Below are 19,268 nucleotides of genomic sequence, written 5' to 3'. Positions count from 1 at the left end.
GTTGGCGCCGGTGGCGACACCTACAACGGTCTGACATGAGGAAAGTTTCCCACCGATTTCTCATACACAAATAGCAGTTGACCGGCGTTGCCTGGTGAAACGTTGTTGTGTTGTCTCTTGTAAGGAGGAGAAATACGTACCATCACGTTTCCGACTTTGATAAAGGACGGATTGTAGCCTATCGCGATTGCGGTTTATCGTATCGAGACATTGCTGCTCGCGTTGGTCGAGATCCGATGACTGTTAGCAGAATGTGGAATCGGTGGGTTCAAGATGGTAATACGAAACGTCGTGCTGGATCGCAACGGCCTCATATCACTAGCAGTCGAGATGACAGGCATCCTGTCTGCATGGCTGTAACGGATCGTGCAGTCACGTCTCGATCCCTGAGTCAACAGATGGGGACGTTTGAGAGACAACAACCATCTGCACGAACAGTTCGACGACGTTTGCAGCAGCATGGACTATCAGCTCGGAGACCATGGCTGCGGTTACCCTTGACGCTGCATCACAGGAGCGCCTGCGATGGCGTACTCAACGACGAACCTGGGTGCACGAATGGCAAAACGTCATTTTTTCCGGATGAATCCAGGTTCTGTTTACAGCATCATGATGGTCGGATCCGTGTTTGGCGACACCGCGGTGAACGCACATTGGAAGCGTGCGACCCGTGGGTCTACCGTTCATTCAGTCCCTGCTGAAACCCTACATTTCAGCAGGATAATGCACGACCGCATGTTGGAGGTCCTGTACGGGCCTTTCTGGATACAGAAAATGTTCGACTGCTGCCATGGACAGCACATTCTCCAGATCTCTCACCAATTGAAAACGTCTGTTCAATGGTGGCCGAGCAACTGGCTCGTCACAATACGCCAGTCACTACTCTTGATGAACTGTGGTATCGTGTTGAAGCCGCATGGGCAGCTGTACCTGTACACGCCATCCAAGCTCTGTTTGACTCAATGCCCAGGCGTATCAAGGCCGTTATTACGGCCAGAGGTGGTCGTTCTGGGTACTGATTTCTCAGGATCTATGCACCCAAATTACGTGAAAACGTAGTCACCTGTAAGTTCTAGTATAATATGTCTCTCCAATGAATATTCTTTTATCATGTGCATTTCTTCTTGGTGTAGCAATTTTAATGGCCAGTCGTGTATATTAGTTACAGTCTGGAAAGAAATGCCGTAGGGATATGAACTGCCAGCTTTTTATTGGGGTGAGCGTGATAACGTGGAGAGAGAAGGGAAGGGGGGAGGAGGAGGAGATAGACAGAGAGGGGGAAGGAGGAGATGGACCAATAGAAGTCTGTAATAAATATATAGCATGGAAACGCCAGGTACTCAGCCAGTAAAACTATGAGAGCACTGAATAAGTTTTTTTAATAAAGTACCGCTACTTTACCAGTTATATTTTTAGAGAACCTCTGACAATACTGTTAGAAAACAAAGAATGTCTTTATGTTTTGACGTACCAAAAGGTTGCCGACCGCTGGCCAACAACGTTTGACGTGCCGGAGGTATGTATCTGTCTATTGGCGAAAACTCTGTTGTGTATCTCTTTACGAACGTTTAGTTCCCTCCAGCAACTATCTTACCACTTGGTTTCCACTTTCTGAAGCTCTGTCCTTAAACTTCATGTGTGTACAAAGAAACAACGGCCGTTTCTAGCCGCAGAAAACACTATAGCTGCATTCTGAAAATATGATAGTCCATAAGTCTTCCCATTGTCTTTTTTGGAATTTCAATTCGCAGTAAATTCTTTCTGCTCGGAGTGCTAGCCTCCCCATAATAATGAAGTGAGATTATATCCGTAGCTGGCTGTTACTCGAACGAGACGCTCCCACAAACACACTGAAGTGAGATTGCCTTTCTCTTCTGATGACGCACACGTCTCTGCAATCTGCCTACTTTGTTTTCGTTTTCGTGTATCGTGCTTTTCCTGTTTTCCCTGTGCCGGTACAGACGTGCTCACAGATGGCCTGCTGCGTCACGGAGACAGCAGACACCGCTCAGAGGAGTAACATCCTCTTCCGTCCTTCTTGGTTACACCGCCTTTGAAAGATGTCATTCACGGTGGGCTTCAAGTAATGAAAATTGATAATGTCCTTCAGTTGGACAGTCAGATCGCTCCCACATTGTTGACCAGAAATATTGCTATAATATGAGTGTCACTCCAAAAGAAATGCACAATACTTGTTTAACCAACCAGTTTATTTTCACACCTTTGAAATTTTTGCAGAATTTGACACATTCTTGAGAGAAAAATCGTCATTTCTCCTCATAATATGTATCCCTTTCAACTGCCTTAAACCACCGTGCAACTTTGTATCTGCACAGCAGAAGCCATTGTTTAGCAGCTTTCACAAGGGACTTAATGATCCTCAAATCTCGTTCCGCAAGGAGATTCCTCAGTTACAGTTGAGGTGGTAATCACAATGTGCCAGATTAGGGCCTTAGTGTGCCTGTTCGAGTGTTGTCCACCCAATATCTGTGATCTCTGTAGTTGTTTTCTCACATGTATTTGACCGGACGTTGTTATGCTACAGCAAAACGTCGTGCTTTTGCCGATGTCGTTGGACGCGACACATTGGAGCATGGAGTTTTTTAAGGGTTCCCATACACGTGGAACAACTGAAAGTGGTTCCGTGTGGCGTGTCTACCCTCTGAATAAAAAAAAAAGCACAGTGACCATCATATTTCCTGCTGAAGGCACAGTTTTGAATTTCATCTTCTTCTTTGAGTTTGCATGGTACCACGCCATTAAGTGCCCTTTCGTCTCTGGTTCGAAGTGATTCAAGCAGGTGCCAGCTCCCGTCACTGTTCCAAAAGTTCGCTGCACACTGTTCTTCGTCTTTCCTTTGTGTCCCTGCATCAACATTCGTGGCACCCACGTGGTGCAAACCTTTTTCATCTTCAACTGTCTCGGTATCCTGCACACACTCGCTTCTCCTACTCCCAACTCTAATTGACAGTTCGTTCACTGTTGTGCGTCCGTCAGCCAGAATCGGACTGTGGATATGCTGTACGTTGGCTGGCGTCAGTGCAGTACTCTATCTGATGCTGCACGGGATGACCCGAGTACTGGCGTGTCCAATTTCACCGCACGATCCGTATGCCGAATCACTAACAGCAATGCAATAAACTTCTCCTCCACATACAACTTCTTCAGTCTGTTGTGAATATTTGAGAGAGAGAGAGAGTGAAAGAGAAAGAGAGGCAGAGAAAAATAGAGACAGAGAGTGCGACGAAGAAGGAGAATAGCCGCTGTCTGTCATAATATCAGTTGTGTCTGATATGGCCAGTGGTCAAGATATCACATCCGTCTCCAGCATGCCAGATTCAACACAAAGATCTAAACCTGAAGACGGTATGGGCAAATGTCTTGTCATTATTGTTTTGTTGCGACCCTGTACTATCAGGATTAGATCATTTGTAAATATCTACACTGCTGAGTGAGGGAATGGATCTGTCGGCGATGTCTGGCCATACCGTCTTCCAGTTTAGATCTTTGTGTTTAATCCGGCATGCTGGAGGACAATTAGATTTATTCTGAATGTTTCCGATTTTGTCTCTGTTACATCATATATTTCATTAAGAATGCGCCTGTGATGCAGTCAAGACCTGAACCCAGTGATCTACACAGTGAACAGTTAGCTCCCAATAAGATCATTTGAGTAATTAAACAAAAGTGGCACAATTGATGATTGTATGCAACATTTGAATTTAAACAGAGGTGGCCAATTCATATGCGAAACGTGTACACCATATCTGACACAGATAAAATGCGTAGGATTTCATCTGCCTGTGGGTCGAAATAAAACGTGGAAATGAAGTTCTGTTTATTGCTAAAAATCATGAAATTGACTCCCAATATTGTATAGATAATACAATGAACTGTTAAGTGAACAGTGGTTCTAATAGATTACTAAACATACACGATAATACCTTGGTACAAGTGGATGGAATTGGAAGAGAAACAATAATAATGATATGGAATTTTGCTATGTCCACCAATATTGATTGCTCAGTTAGTCAGTAGATTGAAGGAAAGACTCAGAATTCAGAAATGCAAAATTCTAATTCGAAACAAGTGACTTTGCACTTGGTTTGTCACGTCATATGCAAGTGCTGCACATGCTTACGGTTGCTCAAAAACTCAGATGCAGCGAATGGCAGCAATGGTAGCTGAAAGTTACAACCTCAGCCGCGACATCTGTGATATGCTATGGGACAGAGTTTCAAAATGACCATCAGCTAAAGCGTTGTCTGCTATACGTGCAGACGAAGATGAAGTGTTTCATTTCTGGATTCCTAGCACGAAGTGTGTATATACTCTCCTCAAAATCTTCTGGATCTGTCAGCACTAGATTCTGGTTAGCTAGTCTCTGTGGACCTTCTGAGTTCTGTGCAATGATAAAGTCATAAAAACATTACAAATCTCCTTCCCCTTAAAGAATCTGCCGTGATTAATCAGTAACACACATTTGTCTCTTGGAGTGGAGCAGAAAGCAGAAATTCTCCCCCACTGTGGTTTGATTTAACGTTTTGGCCAATGAGAGTGGCTGTACGTTGACACTGACGAGATTTCATATTTGCTTCAAAAATAATTTTGGTGAGCAAATCCTGGTCTTACAGAATTTACATATGAATTACTACCTTTTACATTCAAAATCATACGTAAAAATAATCCTCCGCAAACATACTGTCATTTGCTAGAGTCAAGCTTTTATTTGGTTACTTTGAAAGGGCACAACTGATTTCCTTCCCCATCCTAGATACAATTCGAGCTTGTTTATTAATCAAAAGTCAGCCACACTCATCACTGAATAAAGTAATTCTGGATAAACATTCAGTTTTACAACTGAGGTTGTTACAATGATTAATCATTCACACTTTTCAACATTACTCATGAAAAGCAATTATGAACAGTCTACATTGAAATTCAGCATTACTTCTTAAAAATTGCATATATCAATACAAAATTTCCTATGAATACACATTGTATTTAAAAAATGATAAAATTAGTGAATATCTAGACGTCTGTTACTGTACCATAAAGTTATGAACAATTTGGTAAATTTATGCAAGTGATGTCATGCCTAAACTCAGTGTCAACATATAATTAATTCGCTCCACTTCGAACCCAATAATTTTCAAAGAAGAATTGCATATGCCAAGAGAGGAAACATTAGAAGTGCAGGCAAAGGAAGAAAATTCAACACTTCTGGCACTATGCTGAAAATTTTCGCCATTAAATACGTAGTTTACGTAAGAGCAGTTAAATTCATCATTAAAATTAACAAACAGACCACTTCTGAAAATACAATGTCGAGGAAAAGCGCTTATTATAGTTAAAATACATATATCGCCCGTGCAACTTTAATGTTGATGAAACACACTCATTACATTTAAAGAATATTTGTTTTCCCTAAAAATACAATTTTGAGAAAACATACATACACTTCAGTGGTTTTGGAAAACGACACGAGTTGTCCTGTCTATTAGTATGACATGAGAAACGAAACAGTGCACTAAAGTTAATGTTTACTGATATGTAAAAAATCAGTTTGCAGAAGTGTGATACAATTTGCGAGCTCAGATTTAAAGCTTTTACAATTAGCTTCTCCACATAACTATGTTCGTTTATTAAAGGCTAGTCATTACGATTGTGCATGTCCATAGTCTGATGTAAACTGTCACACTGTTAAAAACCATAACTCTTCTCAGTGTATAGCACAGTGTTGTTCGTTTTCATGTATGTAATACCAGGTTTATGTGGCAATAATGTCCAGAAAAGTCTTTCATTCATTAGTAGATCGATGCTGTAGTGAGCTGCGTAAGAACTGAGTAGTAAATGAAGTTAGAATTGTTACGGTCATGAAAGGGGATCGAATCCCTCTTGGTTTATATGTAGTTTGTCTCTACATATTATGTTTGCATCAGTATTAGAGTTCTGAAATGGTTGGCACACAAGTGACACTCATGAATTATTCATTTCCATTGATCTGCGAGGGCAGCACGTTCATGAAGTCTTTTATGTGCAGATACAGAGCCAACTCAAATTAACTGGTGTTCCAGATTGACTGACATCCTGCCTGGTTCTTCTCGTAGACGTCGAGAAGCTGTCACTCAAGGCGCAGCGTCTTGCAGTTGTTGTGGGTCGTCGGTTAAGCAGCTTCCCCATGGGATTAGATACTAGACAGGCGTACACCGCTTCTCCTGTTGTATATAAAGGCTGTTAGTGGCACCAAGGACGATGTCCAGTCCCTACCGAATGAGACAGGAGCAGAAAGTGAGGGTAGCAAAGCAAAAGCTGAAATGCATAACTCCGTTTTTAAATGTTCCATTACAAAGGAAAACCCAGGAGAATTATCCCAATTTAATCCTCGTATCACGGAAAAGATGAATGAAATAAGTATTAGTGTCCGTGGTGTTGAGAAACAGCTGAAATCGTTAAAACTGAACAAAGCTCCAGGCCCTGATGAAACCCCTGTCAGGTCCTATACTGAATTTGCGGCTGTGTTAGCCCCTCTTCTGACTATAATTTATTGTAGATCCATCAAACAAAAAACCGTGACTAGTTCTTGGAAAAAGGCAGACGTCACACCCATCTACAAGAAGGGAAGTAGAAGCGATCGACGAAACTACCGTCCAATGTCCTTCAGATCGGTTTGTTGTAGAATCTTAGAACATATTCAGAGCTGAAGCATAATAAGGTATCTTGAACAGAATGACCTTCTGAATGCCAACCAGCATGGTTTTCGAAAACATCGGTCATGAGAAACCCAACTCTCACTTTTCTCACATGACATACTGATAGCTTTGGATCAATGCAACCCGGAAGATGCAGTGTTTCTTGATTTCCGAAAAGCATTTGGCTCAGTACTGCACCTATGCTTATTGTCAAAAGTACCATCATATGGGGTATCAAGTGAAACCTGTGACTGGGTTGAGAACTTTTTGGCAGGGATTACACAGCATAATATCTTGGATGGAGAATCATCGTCAGATGTAGAAATAACTTCGGTTGTTCCTCAGGGAATTGTGTTGGGACCATTGTTATTCATGTTGTGTATTAATTGCAGGCAATATTAATAGTAAAATCAGGCTTTTTGCAGATGATGCAGTTGTCTATAATGAAGTACTATCTGAGAAAAGCTGCATAAATATTCAGTCAGATCTTGATAAGATTTCAACATGGTGCACAGACTGGCAACTTGCTCTAAATGTTCAGAAATGTAAAATTTTGTACTTTCCAAAAAAGAAAAAAAATATGTAGTATCCTATGTCTATAATATCAGTGAGTTACTGTTGCAATTGGCCAACTCAAACAAACACCCGGTTATAAGACTTTGTAGGGATATGGAATGAAATGATCACATAGGTTCAGTCGTGGGTAATGCAGGTGGCAGACTTCGGTTTATTAACAGAATACTGGGGAAGTGCAATCAATCCACAAGACATTGCTTACAAATCAGTCGTGCGACCCATCCCAGAATATTGCTCAAGTGTGTGGCACCTGTACCAGATAGGAAATGTAAAATTTTGTACTTTCCAAAAAAGAAAAAAATATGTAGTATCCTATGTCTATAATATCAATGAGTTACTGTTGCAATTGGCCAACTCAAACAAACACCCGGTTATAAGACTTTGTAGGGATATGGAATGAAATGATCACATAGGTTCAGTCGTGGGTAATGCAGGTGGCAGACTTCGGTTTATTAACAGAATACTGGGGAAGTGCAATCAATCCACAAGACATTGCTTACAAATCAGTCGTGCGACCCATCCCAGAATATTGCTCAAGTGTGTGGCACCTGTACAGATAGGAAATGTAAAATTTTGTACTTTCCAAAAAAGAAAAAAAATATGTAGTATCCTATGTCTATAATATCAATGAGTTACTGTTGCAATTGGCCAACTCAAACAAACACCCGGTTATAAGACTTTGTAGGGATATGGAATGAAATGATCACATAGGTTCAGTCGTGGGTAATGCAGGTGGCAGACTTCGGTTTATTAACAGAATACTGGGGAAGTGCAATCAATCCACAAGACATTGCTTACAAATCAGTCGTGCGACCCATCCCAGAATATTGCTCAAGTGTGTGGCACCTGTACCAGATAGGACTAACAGGGGATACTGCATGCATACAGAGAAGGGCAAGTTTGTTTAATACATGGGAGAGTGTCACAGAGATAGTGATATCTTACAACTCCCTGTGTATCGCTAATCAGCGATCATGGGGATAATATTAGAATAACTATTAGTCGCAAGAGGCATTCAAACAATAATTCTTCTTGAGCTCCGTGAATGGAACAGGAAGAAATCCTAATAATTGGTAAAATGGGACGTATCCTCTGCCATGAACCTCACGGTGGTTCGTGGAGTATAGATGTAGGTGTAGATGTACTCAGCTGTGGCTAAATGCATTAGGACAGTGGCGCGAGCTGTGAAGCCCTCACCGTGCCACGCGTGTGGTGTGGGGTGTCCTTGACCGGCGGCTCACCTGCAGGCTGACAGCATAGGACCCATTTAGCCCAGGTGGCAAGCTTTGCAGGGTCATCCCTGCAGGTAATCTGAGGTCACCCATGTCTTCACGATAACGAACTTCGTCAACTAGCATATCTCCCTTCTTGTATTCTGCACCACTGAGTGGTGCGGTCGCCCTCACAACAACGTTACACAATTATGATTTATACAGATATAATAAATTTTATAAAATATTATCTTGACGAACTACAAATTCATGATCAAATAGTTCGTTGACCAAGAGACTCTCTAAAATTACAATATTCCATTAATTACCTTCAAACAACCAGATCTTTAAACAAGACTGACAGTGTTACGCCTTCTTGGTACAACAAAAATGATTTACAGACCATTAGAAATTCATAGCCGAAAGTGAGTGGTAAACTGCAAGCAAGTTGGTACAAAATGATTCAATTACAAGAGTCACTTATCATTACTGGTTTCTTATCCTGATGCTGGAAATGGATGGGCATATTTATTTGTTAACTGACATGCTGTTAGTTCTCGCAGATGACAATATACTAATATCTGAGATAACCACCAGTATCTTGGAAACATCTCGCAGTTACCTTTCATGTGCTATAATATCGTATTTTTACATTATATTAAATTAATTACAGGGTCGACCAATCTATCATTCGCATAATAATTGCGTGGCTGCACATCCCTCTCTCTTTATTTGTGGATATTTCTTTTCATTGCAAATTATTTCACTGTGTTATTCTCCCAGATACTTTGATTAATATTTGTTGTCAAAAACAATAGATCATTTCCTCTCGAACATACAAAACACATACACATATAATAATTTAACAAAAGCAACGCACCATATGAAAATTTAACAACTAATTTTCTTGTTAACCTAGTCTCATACCTAGTGAGCTCAACATAGTCTATATTAATGACTCATTTCTTTCAGTAATGGTACTATTAATATCGACGTCTTTCTTTTATTATTTATCTCCCGTATGGCCTTCTTTCAGTTATCAACTGTACTTCCTGCAAACAGCACATTAAACAAAACAAAAAAAAATCCGTCGTCTTTGATTCATAAGACGTACGCACCTATACGAAAGTGGCCTGCCTGTATTTCTGCTATTAGTTTTAACGACCCAGTACATCATGCTACTGGCTCTTTCTTTTTTAAAAAAATCCGTAATTGCTCAGTGCTTCCCCACCGCCAGCAAAACGTGGCTTTGTGCATCTCGGACTCTGGCTGCTAATACAACTCTGACATGAAAACCTCCGTCACTGGACAAATTCATCCAACGGTCTGTCCGATGGTTTCTTCCATGTAATCTTCCACACAGATACGACGATACCAAATCGTGGGAAGTAATTTACCATAAACTCAATCCCTATTCAGTCATGGACCAAATTGCTCCTCGTGTTCTTTAAAAATTAAGTAGATTCCACGAATTTGAGACTTGATGTGTTGTCACAGAGTCCCTATATTCTATAAATCGTTTGAGGTTGGAAATGTGGTGCCAGCTATTTGATTAGCGTTTGCTTTTCGTTTGTATTTCCACAACGCTCTCCTGACACACGGTCCACAGAAGATGTAGAAAAACTTGTGGCTTAATAAAATGCTTTCATGTGATCTTTCCCGTGCTCTAGTCAAACGGCACAGTTAATTGAAGACAGCAACATACATTTAAAGACACTAGAGTCGAAACATAAAGAAACAGCATAATTTTCATTTGTGTGTAGGGTCTATGTTGATTTCAATTGATAATCCTGTTTGAGACATTTCGAAATACCGTCCAATGTTCTGTAAATGTAACAGGCTTCTGTTAATTGCATAGGGAGTTATTTGCCTAAATTTTGTCATATTTCTCCCTCAACAAATTATTAGTGTAGATATTATTATTTATGTGAACCATTCCCTAATGTATGTACAACAGGAAACAGAGGAATGTTTAATAAAAAGAAACAAAGTATGTGAAACATTTTGTCATATATGAAAGAGAATTGCACTCGTTAGGCAGAAAACTTATTCATAGTAACAGTGTAGAGATTAATAATCTGTGACAGTGGTCATAGATCATGGTGTGGTTTGTTCTCTTAGTTCAACTGTGTATGGTTGTGATGGTCGAATAAAGGCGATGGAGAAACACCTATATGCGGTGAAGCGTCTCTGTATAAGTCGCTTCATTTACTTTCAGGATTGACACCCACTCCTACGTTTCCGAACAGCATCACTTATGTGTCCGTTCTCCTATAAATTCAAACAGAGAGAAAGGTGATAAGCTGAGTGATATATCTGGCAGCCATACAGATATTTCGGTACTAAATTATCATATCTGATTTATACTTCGCAACTAAATCATTTCCCACATGTGCTAGACACATATTAAGAGATTCATTTTAGACAGAAAAGCATTCGTCTTATATTTACTTTGCCACTCTATGTCTTCCTTGTTCCATCCTTCTGGTTGTCTGCTTGGAAGTGTGTTTGTCATTTGCTGCATGCTTTTGGATTGAGATAAGTTTCTTTGTAAGTAGGGACAGCTCAGTCAACTTTTGTGTACAGCAAAGGGGAAGAGACACCGGCGAGCGATGCTTCATCGCTTTTGTTAAGTTAGCACGGGTTGAACATGCATATTGGCTGTGCGCCGGCTTTCGGTCCGCGGCAGGGCTGTTGGCGAGTAGCGAGCAACCTCACTGCTCTGTAAATAGTCGGACAGTTAACATCTAGATTTAGTACTCAGTGTTGTAATTTTGTGTATGTGCAAGTTTCAGCTTAACTTAGTCGTTAATTCATTTCTTAGTAGATTTCAGCTGTTTTAGAAGAACTCGGTATTCCTTGCTTAAGCACGAATTGCGAATAACTTTGCGATTTTTTGAATTTATGGCAGTGTTTTTGTTTGGGCTCTATAACTTTGTGATTGCAGGGCACGAGGCCACGTGGATCTATGAACATGACTAGATTACTGAATAAATCGTGTATCTGTTTTGAACAGTGAGAATGTTTTTAATATTCGGTAGTCATATTAAGAAAAAGGACACTGATTTTTGCGCAGATCTCAGTGAGCTTTTTTGTCCATGGTTGATAGACTTTACCAAACGTTTTATTCATAAGATTGTGCTTTAGTATTGCTTGCAATTTAACCAGTTTTCTTGCTTAAGTAAGTTCTCGAGTTTTATTGTTTGATTTCGTGATCTTTCTTGTCGTTTTTTTTTTTACCGATTTTTCTTATAATGGGTAGCGTGTGGTTATTATTGATTTTCGGTGGCTGCTACCTTTTAGAAGAATTACTCACAAGATGTAGTTCCCATTCATTATTCGCAATTGCAATCTCAAGTGCCTTTTTATAAACTGGGGAATAATTTTCTGTTTTAAAATTGGTTTAATCATCAATATAGTATGCACTGGGAACTATTTGTACGATTTCCAGGTGCAGTACTTTGTCAACGTCTGTGATATTTGCCCAATCAGCGCAATACTGCAATCCCTAGTGCTTAAACCAGTAAGAAGAAGTCACTGGCTTGTAATACTGATCAGAGTATATGACACTGCATCTGAACTTCTATCGACAGAAACCAATCTAGGAGATTGTAGCGTCATCTGCCAAGGAATGACTTCTAGTTGGACACATACATAGTGAATGTAGTGTCAGTGAGTGTGCTTTCGGTTTGTAGAGTGGGGAAGGTGCACGATTTACCTGAGTTTGGCTGAGGACAGATTGTGAAGGCCTGGAGCCTTGGCACGAGTATTTCAGAGATTGCATGACTTGGCGGGTGTCCGAGGAGTGCTGAGGTGACTGTCTTCAACCTGTGATGAAACCAGGGTGAAACAACGTCCAAACTTCATGGGCAGCCAACACTGATTAAAGATGTTTGATGTCATAGGCTGGGCAGATTGGTAAAATAGAACAGGTGGCTACTTGTGGCGAAACTAACATCAGACTTTAATGCTGGTTAGAACAGTGTGTCTGAACATATGATGGGCCTCAACAGCCAATGAACCTTGCATGTGCCAATGTTAAAACTATGACATAGGCAGCTGCAACTATAATGCGCACATGACCATTAGCACTGGACATTGACGCAATCGCAGAGTGTTGCATAGTCTGATGAATCCCGATACCTTTGTCATCATACCGATGGGAGGCCGCGAATCCGTCGTCTTCCAGGGAAACAGCCGCCTGACACCTGTACTTTGGGATGGAGACAAGCTGTCAGCAGCTCCATTGTGCTTTGGAGGACATTCACATTAACAGCCAGAGGTCCAGTGGAGCTCGTGCAAGGCACCATGACGGCCAAGGAGTATCGTACACTAGTTGCGTCGACGTACATCCCTTCGTGACATCGTGTTTCCCAATGGCAGGGGCAATTTTCAACAAGATAATGAATGTGCTATGTCACAAGGCTAGAAGTGTGATGGAGTGGTTTGAGGAACAGTAGCGAGTTACAATTCATGTGATGGCCGCCAGCTAACCAGATGTGAACTCGACTGAACACATCTGGAATGTGACTGAGCTTGGCCTCAGCCAGCCGGGGTGGCCGAGCGGTTCTAGGCGCTACAGTCTGGAACCGCGCGACCGCTACGGTCGCAGGTTCGAATCCTGCCTCGGGTATGGATGTGTGTGATGTCCTTAGGTTAGTTAGGTTTAAGTAGTTCTAAGTTCTAGGGGACTGATGACCTCAGAAATTAAGTCCCACAGTGCTCAGAGCCATTTGAACCATTTTTTTGAGCTTGGCCTCAGAATTCATCGTACCCCTCCCCAGAATTTACAGGAATTAGGTGACTTGTGTGTGCAGATGACGTGCCAACTGCCTCCAGCGACCTGCCAAGGCGCCACTACTTCCATTCCATGACGCATTGCTGCTGTTGTCTGTGCCAAAGGCGGACATTCCGGCTATCAGATAGCTGTTCATAATGTTCTGGCTGATGAGTGTATGTGCCTTCATAAACGTTAGGAGGAACACGATGCATAGGTGACCACACAGGTATTAAAGTCTTGATAGCGTTGTGAATCGTAGAACGCATGTCTTCTGCTGGTGAAGTATCAGTATTATTCATCCAGAGGTTGCAGTCACCAAATGAGTCGAAATAATAGACGTTATTTGTATTTTTTTAAACATATGCCACCGAATGGGTTCCAGGTCCTCCAGCAACATCTAAATTCAGACACAGTTCCACATTCCAAGGATTTTCAAACAGTCTTTGGTAATGTAGTCACATAAATACACCGCGGAATCTTGTAATGTTGAATTTATTTCTAACAAACTTAAATAGATCTGTAGTGGAGAGCGCTCTATGTAGTAGGGCGGCCGAGAGACCTTTTTTTATTTATTGATGAGGAGACCTGGTTCTTTCTTGTATGGCTTCAAGTATAGTCCTTTCCTAATGGCTACCGCTTTTCCATCATGCAGTTATATCTTCTTGCTTGCTCCCGTTGCTCCTGGGAGTTCTGCGCATTCTTGACCCACCACTGAGAGACCTGTGAGGGCTAGAGCGAGGGAGGGGATAATTCCACCTCACGCCGTATTGGCACAGCTCGGAGTGCTTTAATCAGTTGTCTCACTTCTTTACGCTAAAGCGCGCTTTTACACTAGCTGCATACATCGCTGCCAAGGTACTGTTTTTTAAACACCCCTGTTCTATCTTCTTATTCCTCTTCTTCATCGTCATCGTATCCTTCTTCTTCTCCTTCTTTTGCGCATGATGTATGACGTTCGTAACTCGGCTGAAATTCGCCCCCAAACCCAACGTAATTTGACCACGCATGGCTTTATCAATTGCAATGACCACAATGTGCTCTCCTTTGCCAGTATCCCTTCTCACATGTACTGCCTTCGCTTTATCAACTAAAATTCGATCAACAGCGTGACGTCCTGGGAGATCTTTCTTGTGTATGCAGTTTTGTGTTCCATACAAGCCCCATCAAGCAAATTAAGACCTTTATCACAACTTGCCAGTCGTTTCTGAAGCTTTGTTCAGTAGTTATACCTGGATATGCATAGTTCGACTTGTAGTGTGTCGAGAATACCACCACCTCCTCTAATGCATCTCCTGTCGTAATAGCTATACTGTGGTGGTTTTGGTCTGTACACTACATTATATAGTGAGTAATTGGTGTTAATCCAGCTGTTTCGTGCTGCAGGAGAACTAAGTTGTTTAACTCGTGCTCTATTCCCTCGATGTCTTATGACCCTTACTATAAGAAACACATATGGTTTTGAGCTCTTCTGCATTTCCTTTGTGTAAAGCATCCTGCAATTTCAGTACCGCGCCTATGCTTTAAGATGTAGGTTGTGCGAAGTGTTCTCTGCTCTTTGCAAACGGTAAATATCTCATTCGACCTGTTTGGTAGGTATGACATCTCATCGCTATCTTGTGTTTTGAAATACATACTAAATCGCCTACATTAAATAAATTCGTGGTTGCGTGGATCCACCATTTTAATACGATTATATTCTGCATCTAGGAGTCCATTATCGCCTGCCGGTGTGGCCGAACGGTTCTAGGCGCTTCAGTCTGGAACCGCGCTATCGCTACTGTCGCAGATTCGAATCCTGCCTCGGGCATGGATGTGTGTGATGTGCTTAGGTTAGTTAGGTTTAAGTAGTTCTAAGTTCTACGGGACTGATGATCTCAGATGTTTAGCCCCATACTGCTCAGAGCCATTTGAAACAGTCCATTATCACAAACATCAATTGTTTCCATTTTTACAGTGCGATGTTTCGTTCTATTATGTTTGCAAATATTTGCTGGAGGATATCTGTTCATTTGTATGTACCATGAAGATTTGAGCTTTTACTGTGTTCTGTTCAGAGGTTCCATGACACCTGCCTTCAGATAGGTGAATGTTGAATAGCGGCGTATTCCATATCACTCCATTGCACTCTTAAAGAATCTGTCATAAAACTCTCCACTATGATATGTTTGAAGGTTGTCCGGGCATCGATTAATCCCCACCTGCAGCAATCACTCAACACGAGTGCAACATCCCTCCCGCTTTTGGTTTTTAATGGCAATGCCGAGGCAAATTTAGAGTATTTATCAACGACCATTAAAATATATTTGAAACCGTTATTAAAACGTGAATACTCCCTCATATATACAAAATCTGCTTGTCATGCTGGTTTGTGTAGTTGTTGAGCTATTGTCTCCAAAATTGATTGATGATATTTCTCTCTCTAAGCTCGGAAATTACTGAGACAACCACATTTGAATGAGTTGTATTACTAGTGGCACCCGATGTCATGAGCAGTCATAGCTGACCTATTAGCTCATTGGGGTCTTCAGAATATACATGCTGTGGGAATCGATTGTTCACTCTTTTATGCTTAATGTCAATATGATCACTGCTGCTATGTTCTGCAGCTAATGGTTTTGTATTTTCGACTGCTATGGCTTTTTGGTAGTCCATTTGCTTTCTTATGGACATCTGTCAATTATAATATGTTACCATACAATTCCAGATCTTTCGGTGAATAATTTACAGCTTTTGCAGGTCTTTGGAAAATAAGGTTCAGTAGACCAGTGAAAGACCCTATCACCTACCCATGTTGTGCACTCAGTTAAATCAACAGTCTGCGTGCCCAGCATGTATGGTTTTACTGTCTTTCCTAGCATCATTGTGTTGTTTATTGAAACTGACAATGGAATAGTCGTCGCGTGTAATTTCCCCGAGAGTTGCCCGAGAGATTCAATAACTAGCTTAAAGGTTTCTCTTAGTGTTTGCTCCCACTCCAAATGTCCTAACCTTAGCAGCCATAATTTCTCTCGAACAGCCTTCTGTGCCTTGATGACTTTATGATTAGCTGACGTCTTTTTATACACTAAGCAGAGTTCTGTGCAGGGTACAACTTATATACATTCTTCTTCACCTTCTTTTCAATAGCATCAGCCTTTATAGTTAATTCGCTTACTTCCTACATTAACCTCAACATTTAACGCATTGATCGATCACAGAAGCGTCGTATAATACGTCACTAGCTCCTTGAGGACACCCTCACCTTCGCGTTTTTACATATAAGTACAAGCAAATGTTCTGTCTATGTACACCCATCCTCTCTAACTGAGTGCTTGAGATGCATACAAATTTGTCCAAAGTGTGATGTATACTGATGTACTCATCTTTCTTCATAGCTATCTGTATATACATAGAAACTTTTGGAAGTTCCATATATACCTGCCATCATTCAGTTTTCTTGTTTTGTCAATAACTGATCCCAGCAGTCTCCACATATCTTTACAAATTCCTTGAATGATGTATTAGTTCCTAAATGTGCTTGGTAAATGTGGTTTAAATTCAAGTTGTATTGTTTGAAGGCCAGAATGAGGTTCGCATTATGGCACACCAACTCTGTTGGGATTCTGGAATATGTCTGACTCAAATAGAATACGTCAACACTCACATGGCGACCAAAATAGAAATAGCTTCGAATTTGATCTTGGTTTTCCACAGCAACTTCATCGAATATGAACGCGGTGTTTGGCTTTACTTTCTGTGGTGGAGGGATAACACTATTTTCACTTAATGTTGTGTGTGTTACACCATTGCAATATCTCCTGTAATAGTTGGTATTTGGGCTGGAACAGCGTTTATGAAAGTACACATACATGTTCAAAGAACAGGTGTGTTAGCAATGACATGAGAACATTTGTCTTTTTGCAATATTATGGATCCACAATTATAGCTCGTATATTATCAGAAAGAAGTATTCCATTCTTCTTCTTCTTCTTCTTCTTCTGGTATTCTATGCCATCACTGGACAAGTCACTTACAACAAAGTCCTTGTGACAGGGATGCTTCATCCGCCCTGCCATGATACCAACGTCAGGTATTGGTGTGAAATGGTTTTATAGAAACAAAAACTCTAGTAATAATAATATGTGTTGTGACTAATCTGCAATCACCTTACCAACTGAGCTACAATGATTGTATTATAGTGAGGTGCATATGAAATAAGAAAAACACACGATTTATGATAATAAATTTTATTTATGTGTCAGCAATGATACACTAGATGCAGTACATAAGTAAAATCCACTGGTTCATTTTTCACAGCAGTACAGTATTTCTCAAATAACTGTTTCTTGGATACTCTAAATTCTGCTTGTATATCCCTAAAACTGATAGAAGCATCACCAAACGTGGGTATTCCATCCGTAAATTTAGTGTGGATGGACTCCATATATATTGGAGTAATACTAGCTGACCTTGGCACTGCATTGATACATGAACTGAAGCACTGTTCTAAATAATTCAGATGCACGTTATGCACATGAAGACAGCTCAAAACTTCATTGTATACAGCTTGAATACACAGCAGCCATCGGTCCAGTCTCTTTGACACATAAGACATCACCATCCTAAGCCAAAATAAGTTCATAACGTTGGAGTGCTCTAAATAAATGGGTAGGTCTCCAGATTTCAGCCTGAGCGCTGCATCGTTATACATGGATGTGATCGATAGCATCATACCAGCACATAGAATGTCCTGGGGAGGGAACAAGATGGGTTATTCTCAGTTGTCATTTGAACATTGATGTATGGCATTGCACAACGTATCTCATCCCATTGCAACTCAGTAATTCGCACTTTAACACCCTTCACGACATTCTCAATCTCCATCACCACAAGCCAGTCACTGTCTCCAGCGTCTATTCCTAAATTCCGACGCTTTGACCCACTAACAGTTAAATTATACATGGAAGCATACAGCAGTTGCGCACTGGGACCAATTGGTATCTTCTCATTCACTACATCAACACTCTGTCCTTGCAGTATCACGGAATGTTCCGCAGTTCAATGGATGGTGTGCATGTTGGACTCCAGTAGTGACTTACGCCATGCTTTTTGAGATCCCTGGTGCACTTGTGTGAGTTGACGATAGACTGGGTGTCTTCATTGATAGTGGCAGAAACAATAGCAGCGCCTTGTCATGCTCCAACATGCTAACTAGTTCCGCTACAGGATCATATGTGCTAGAGGTAACTGCCATTGCTGCATGTCCTGACGTGTTGGAGGCCACTGGTGCAAGTCCTGTCAAGCTGGAGGCCACTGCTGCTGGAGGCATCGGCAAGCTGGAGCTCACTATCGCAGCTGCAGTTTCTAACATACTGGAAACTGCTGCTGCTGTAGGTCCCAACAAATTGGAGGTCACCTCAAATGTTGAAAAAAGAAAAACCCTTCTGTGCAGTAATAATAATAATAATAATTGTTGTTTTGTTGTGGTCTTCAGTCCTGAGACTGGTCTGATGCAGCTCTCCATGCTACTCTATCCTGTGCAAGCTTCTTCATCTCCCAGTACCTACTGCAACCTACATCCTTCCGAATCTGCTTAGTGTATTCACCTCTTGGTCTCCCTCTACGATTTTTACCCTCCACACTGCCCTCCAATACTAAATTTGTGATCCCTTGATGCCTCAAAACATGTCCTACCAACCGATCCCTTCTTCTAGTCAAGTTGTGCCACAAACTTCTCTTCTCCCCAATCCTATTCAATACCTCCTCATTAGTTACGTGATCTACCCACCTTATCTTCAGCATTCTTCTGTAGCACCACATTTCGAAAGCTTCTATTCTCTTCTTGTCCAAACTGGTTATCGTCCATGTTTCACTTCCATACATGGCTACACTCCATACAAATACTTTCAGAAACGACTTCCTGACATTTAAATCTATACTCGACGTTAACAAATTTCTCTTCTTCAGAAACGCTTTCCTTCCCATTGCCAGTCTACATTTTATATCCTCTCTACTTCGACCATCATCAGT

The sequence above is a fragment of the Schistocerca nitens genome, chromosome 8 (genome assembly GCF_023898315.1).
Source record: "Schistocerca nitens isolate TAMUIC-IGC-003100 chromosome 8, iqSchNite1.1, whole genome shotgun sequence".
Taxonomy (NCBI): Eukaryota; Metazoa; Arthropoda; class Insecta; order Orthoptera; family Acrididae; genus Schistocerca; species Schistocerca nitens.
Note: the sequence above shows the minus strand (reverse complement) of the source record.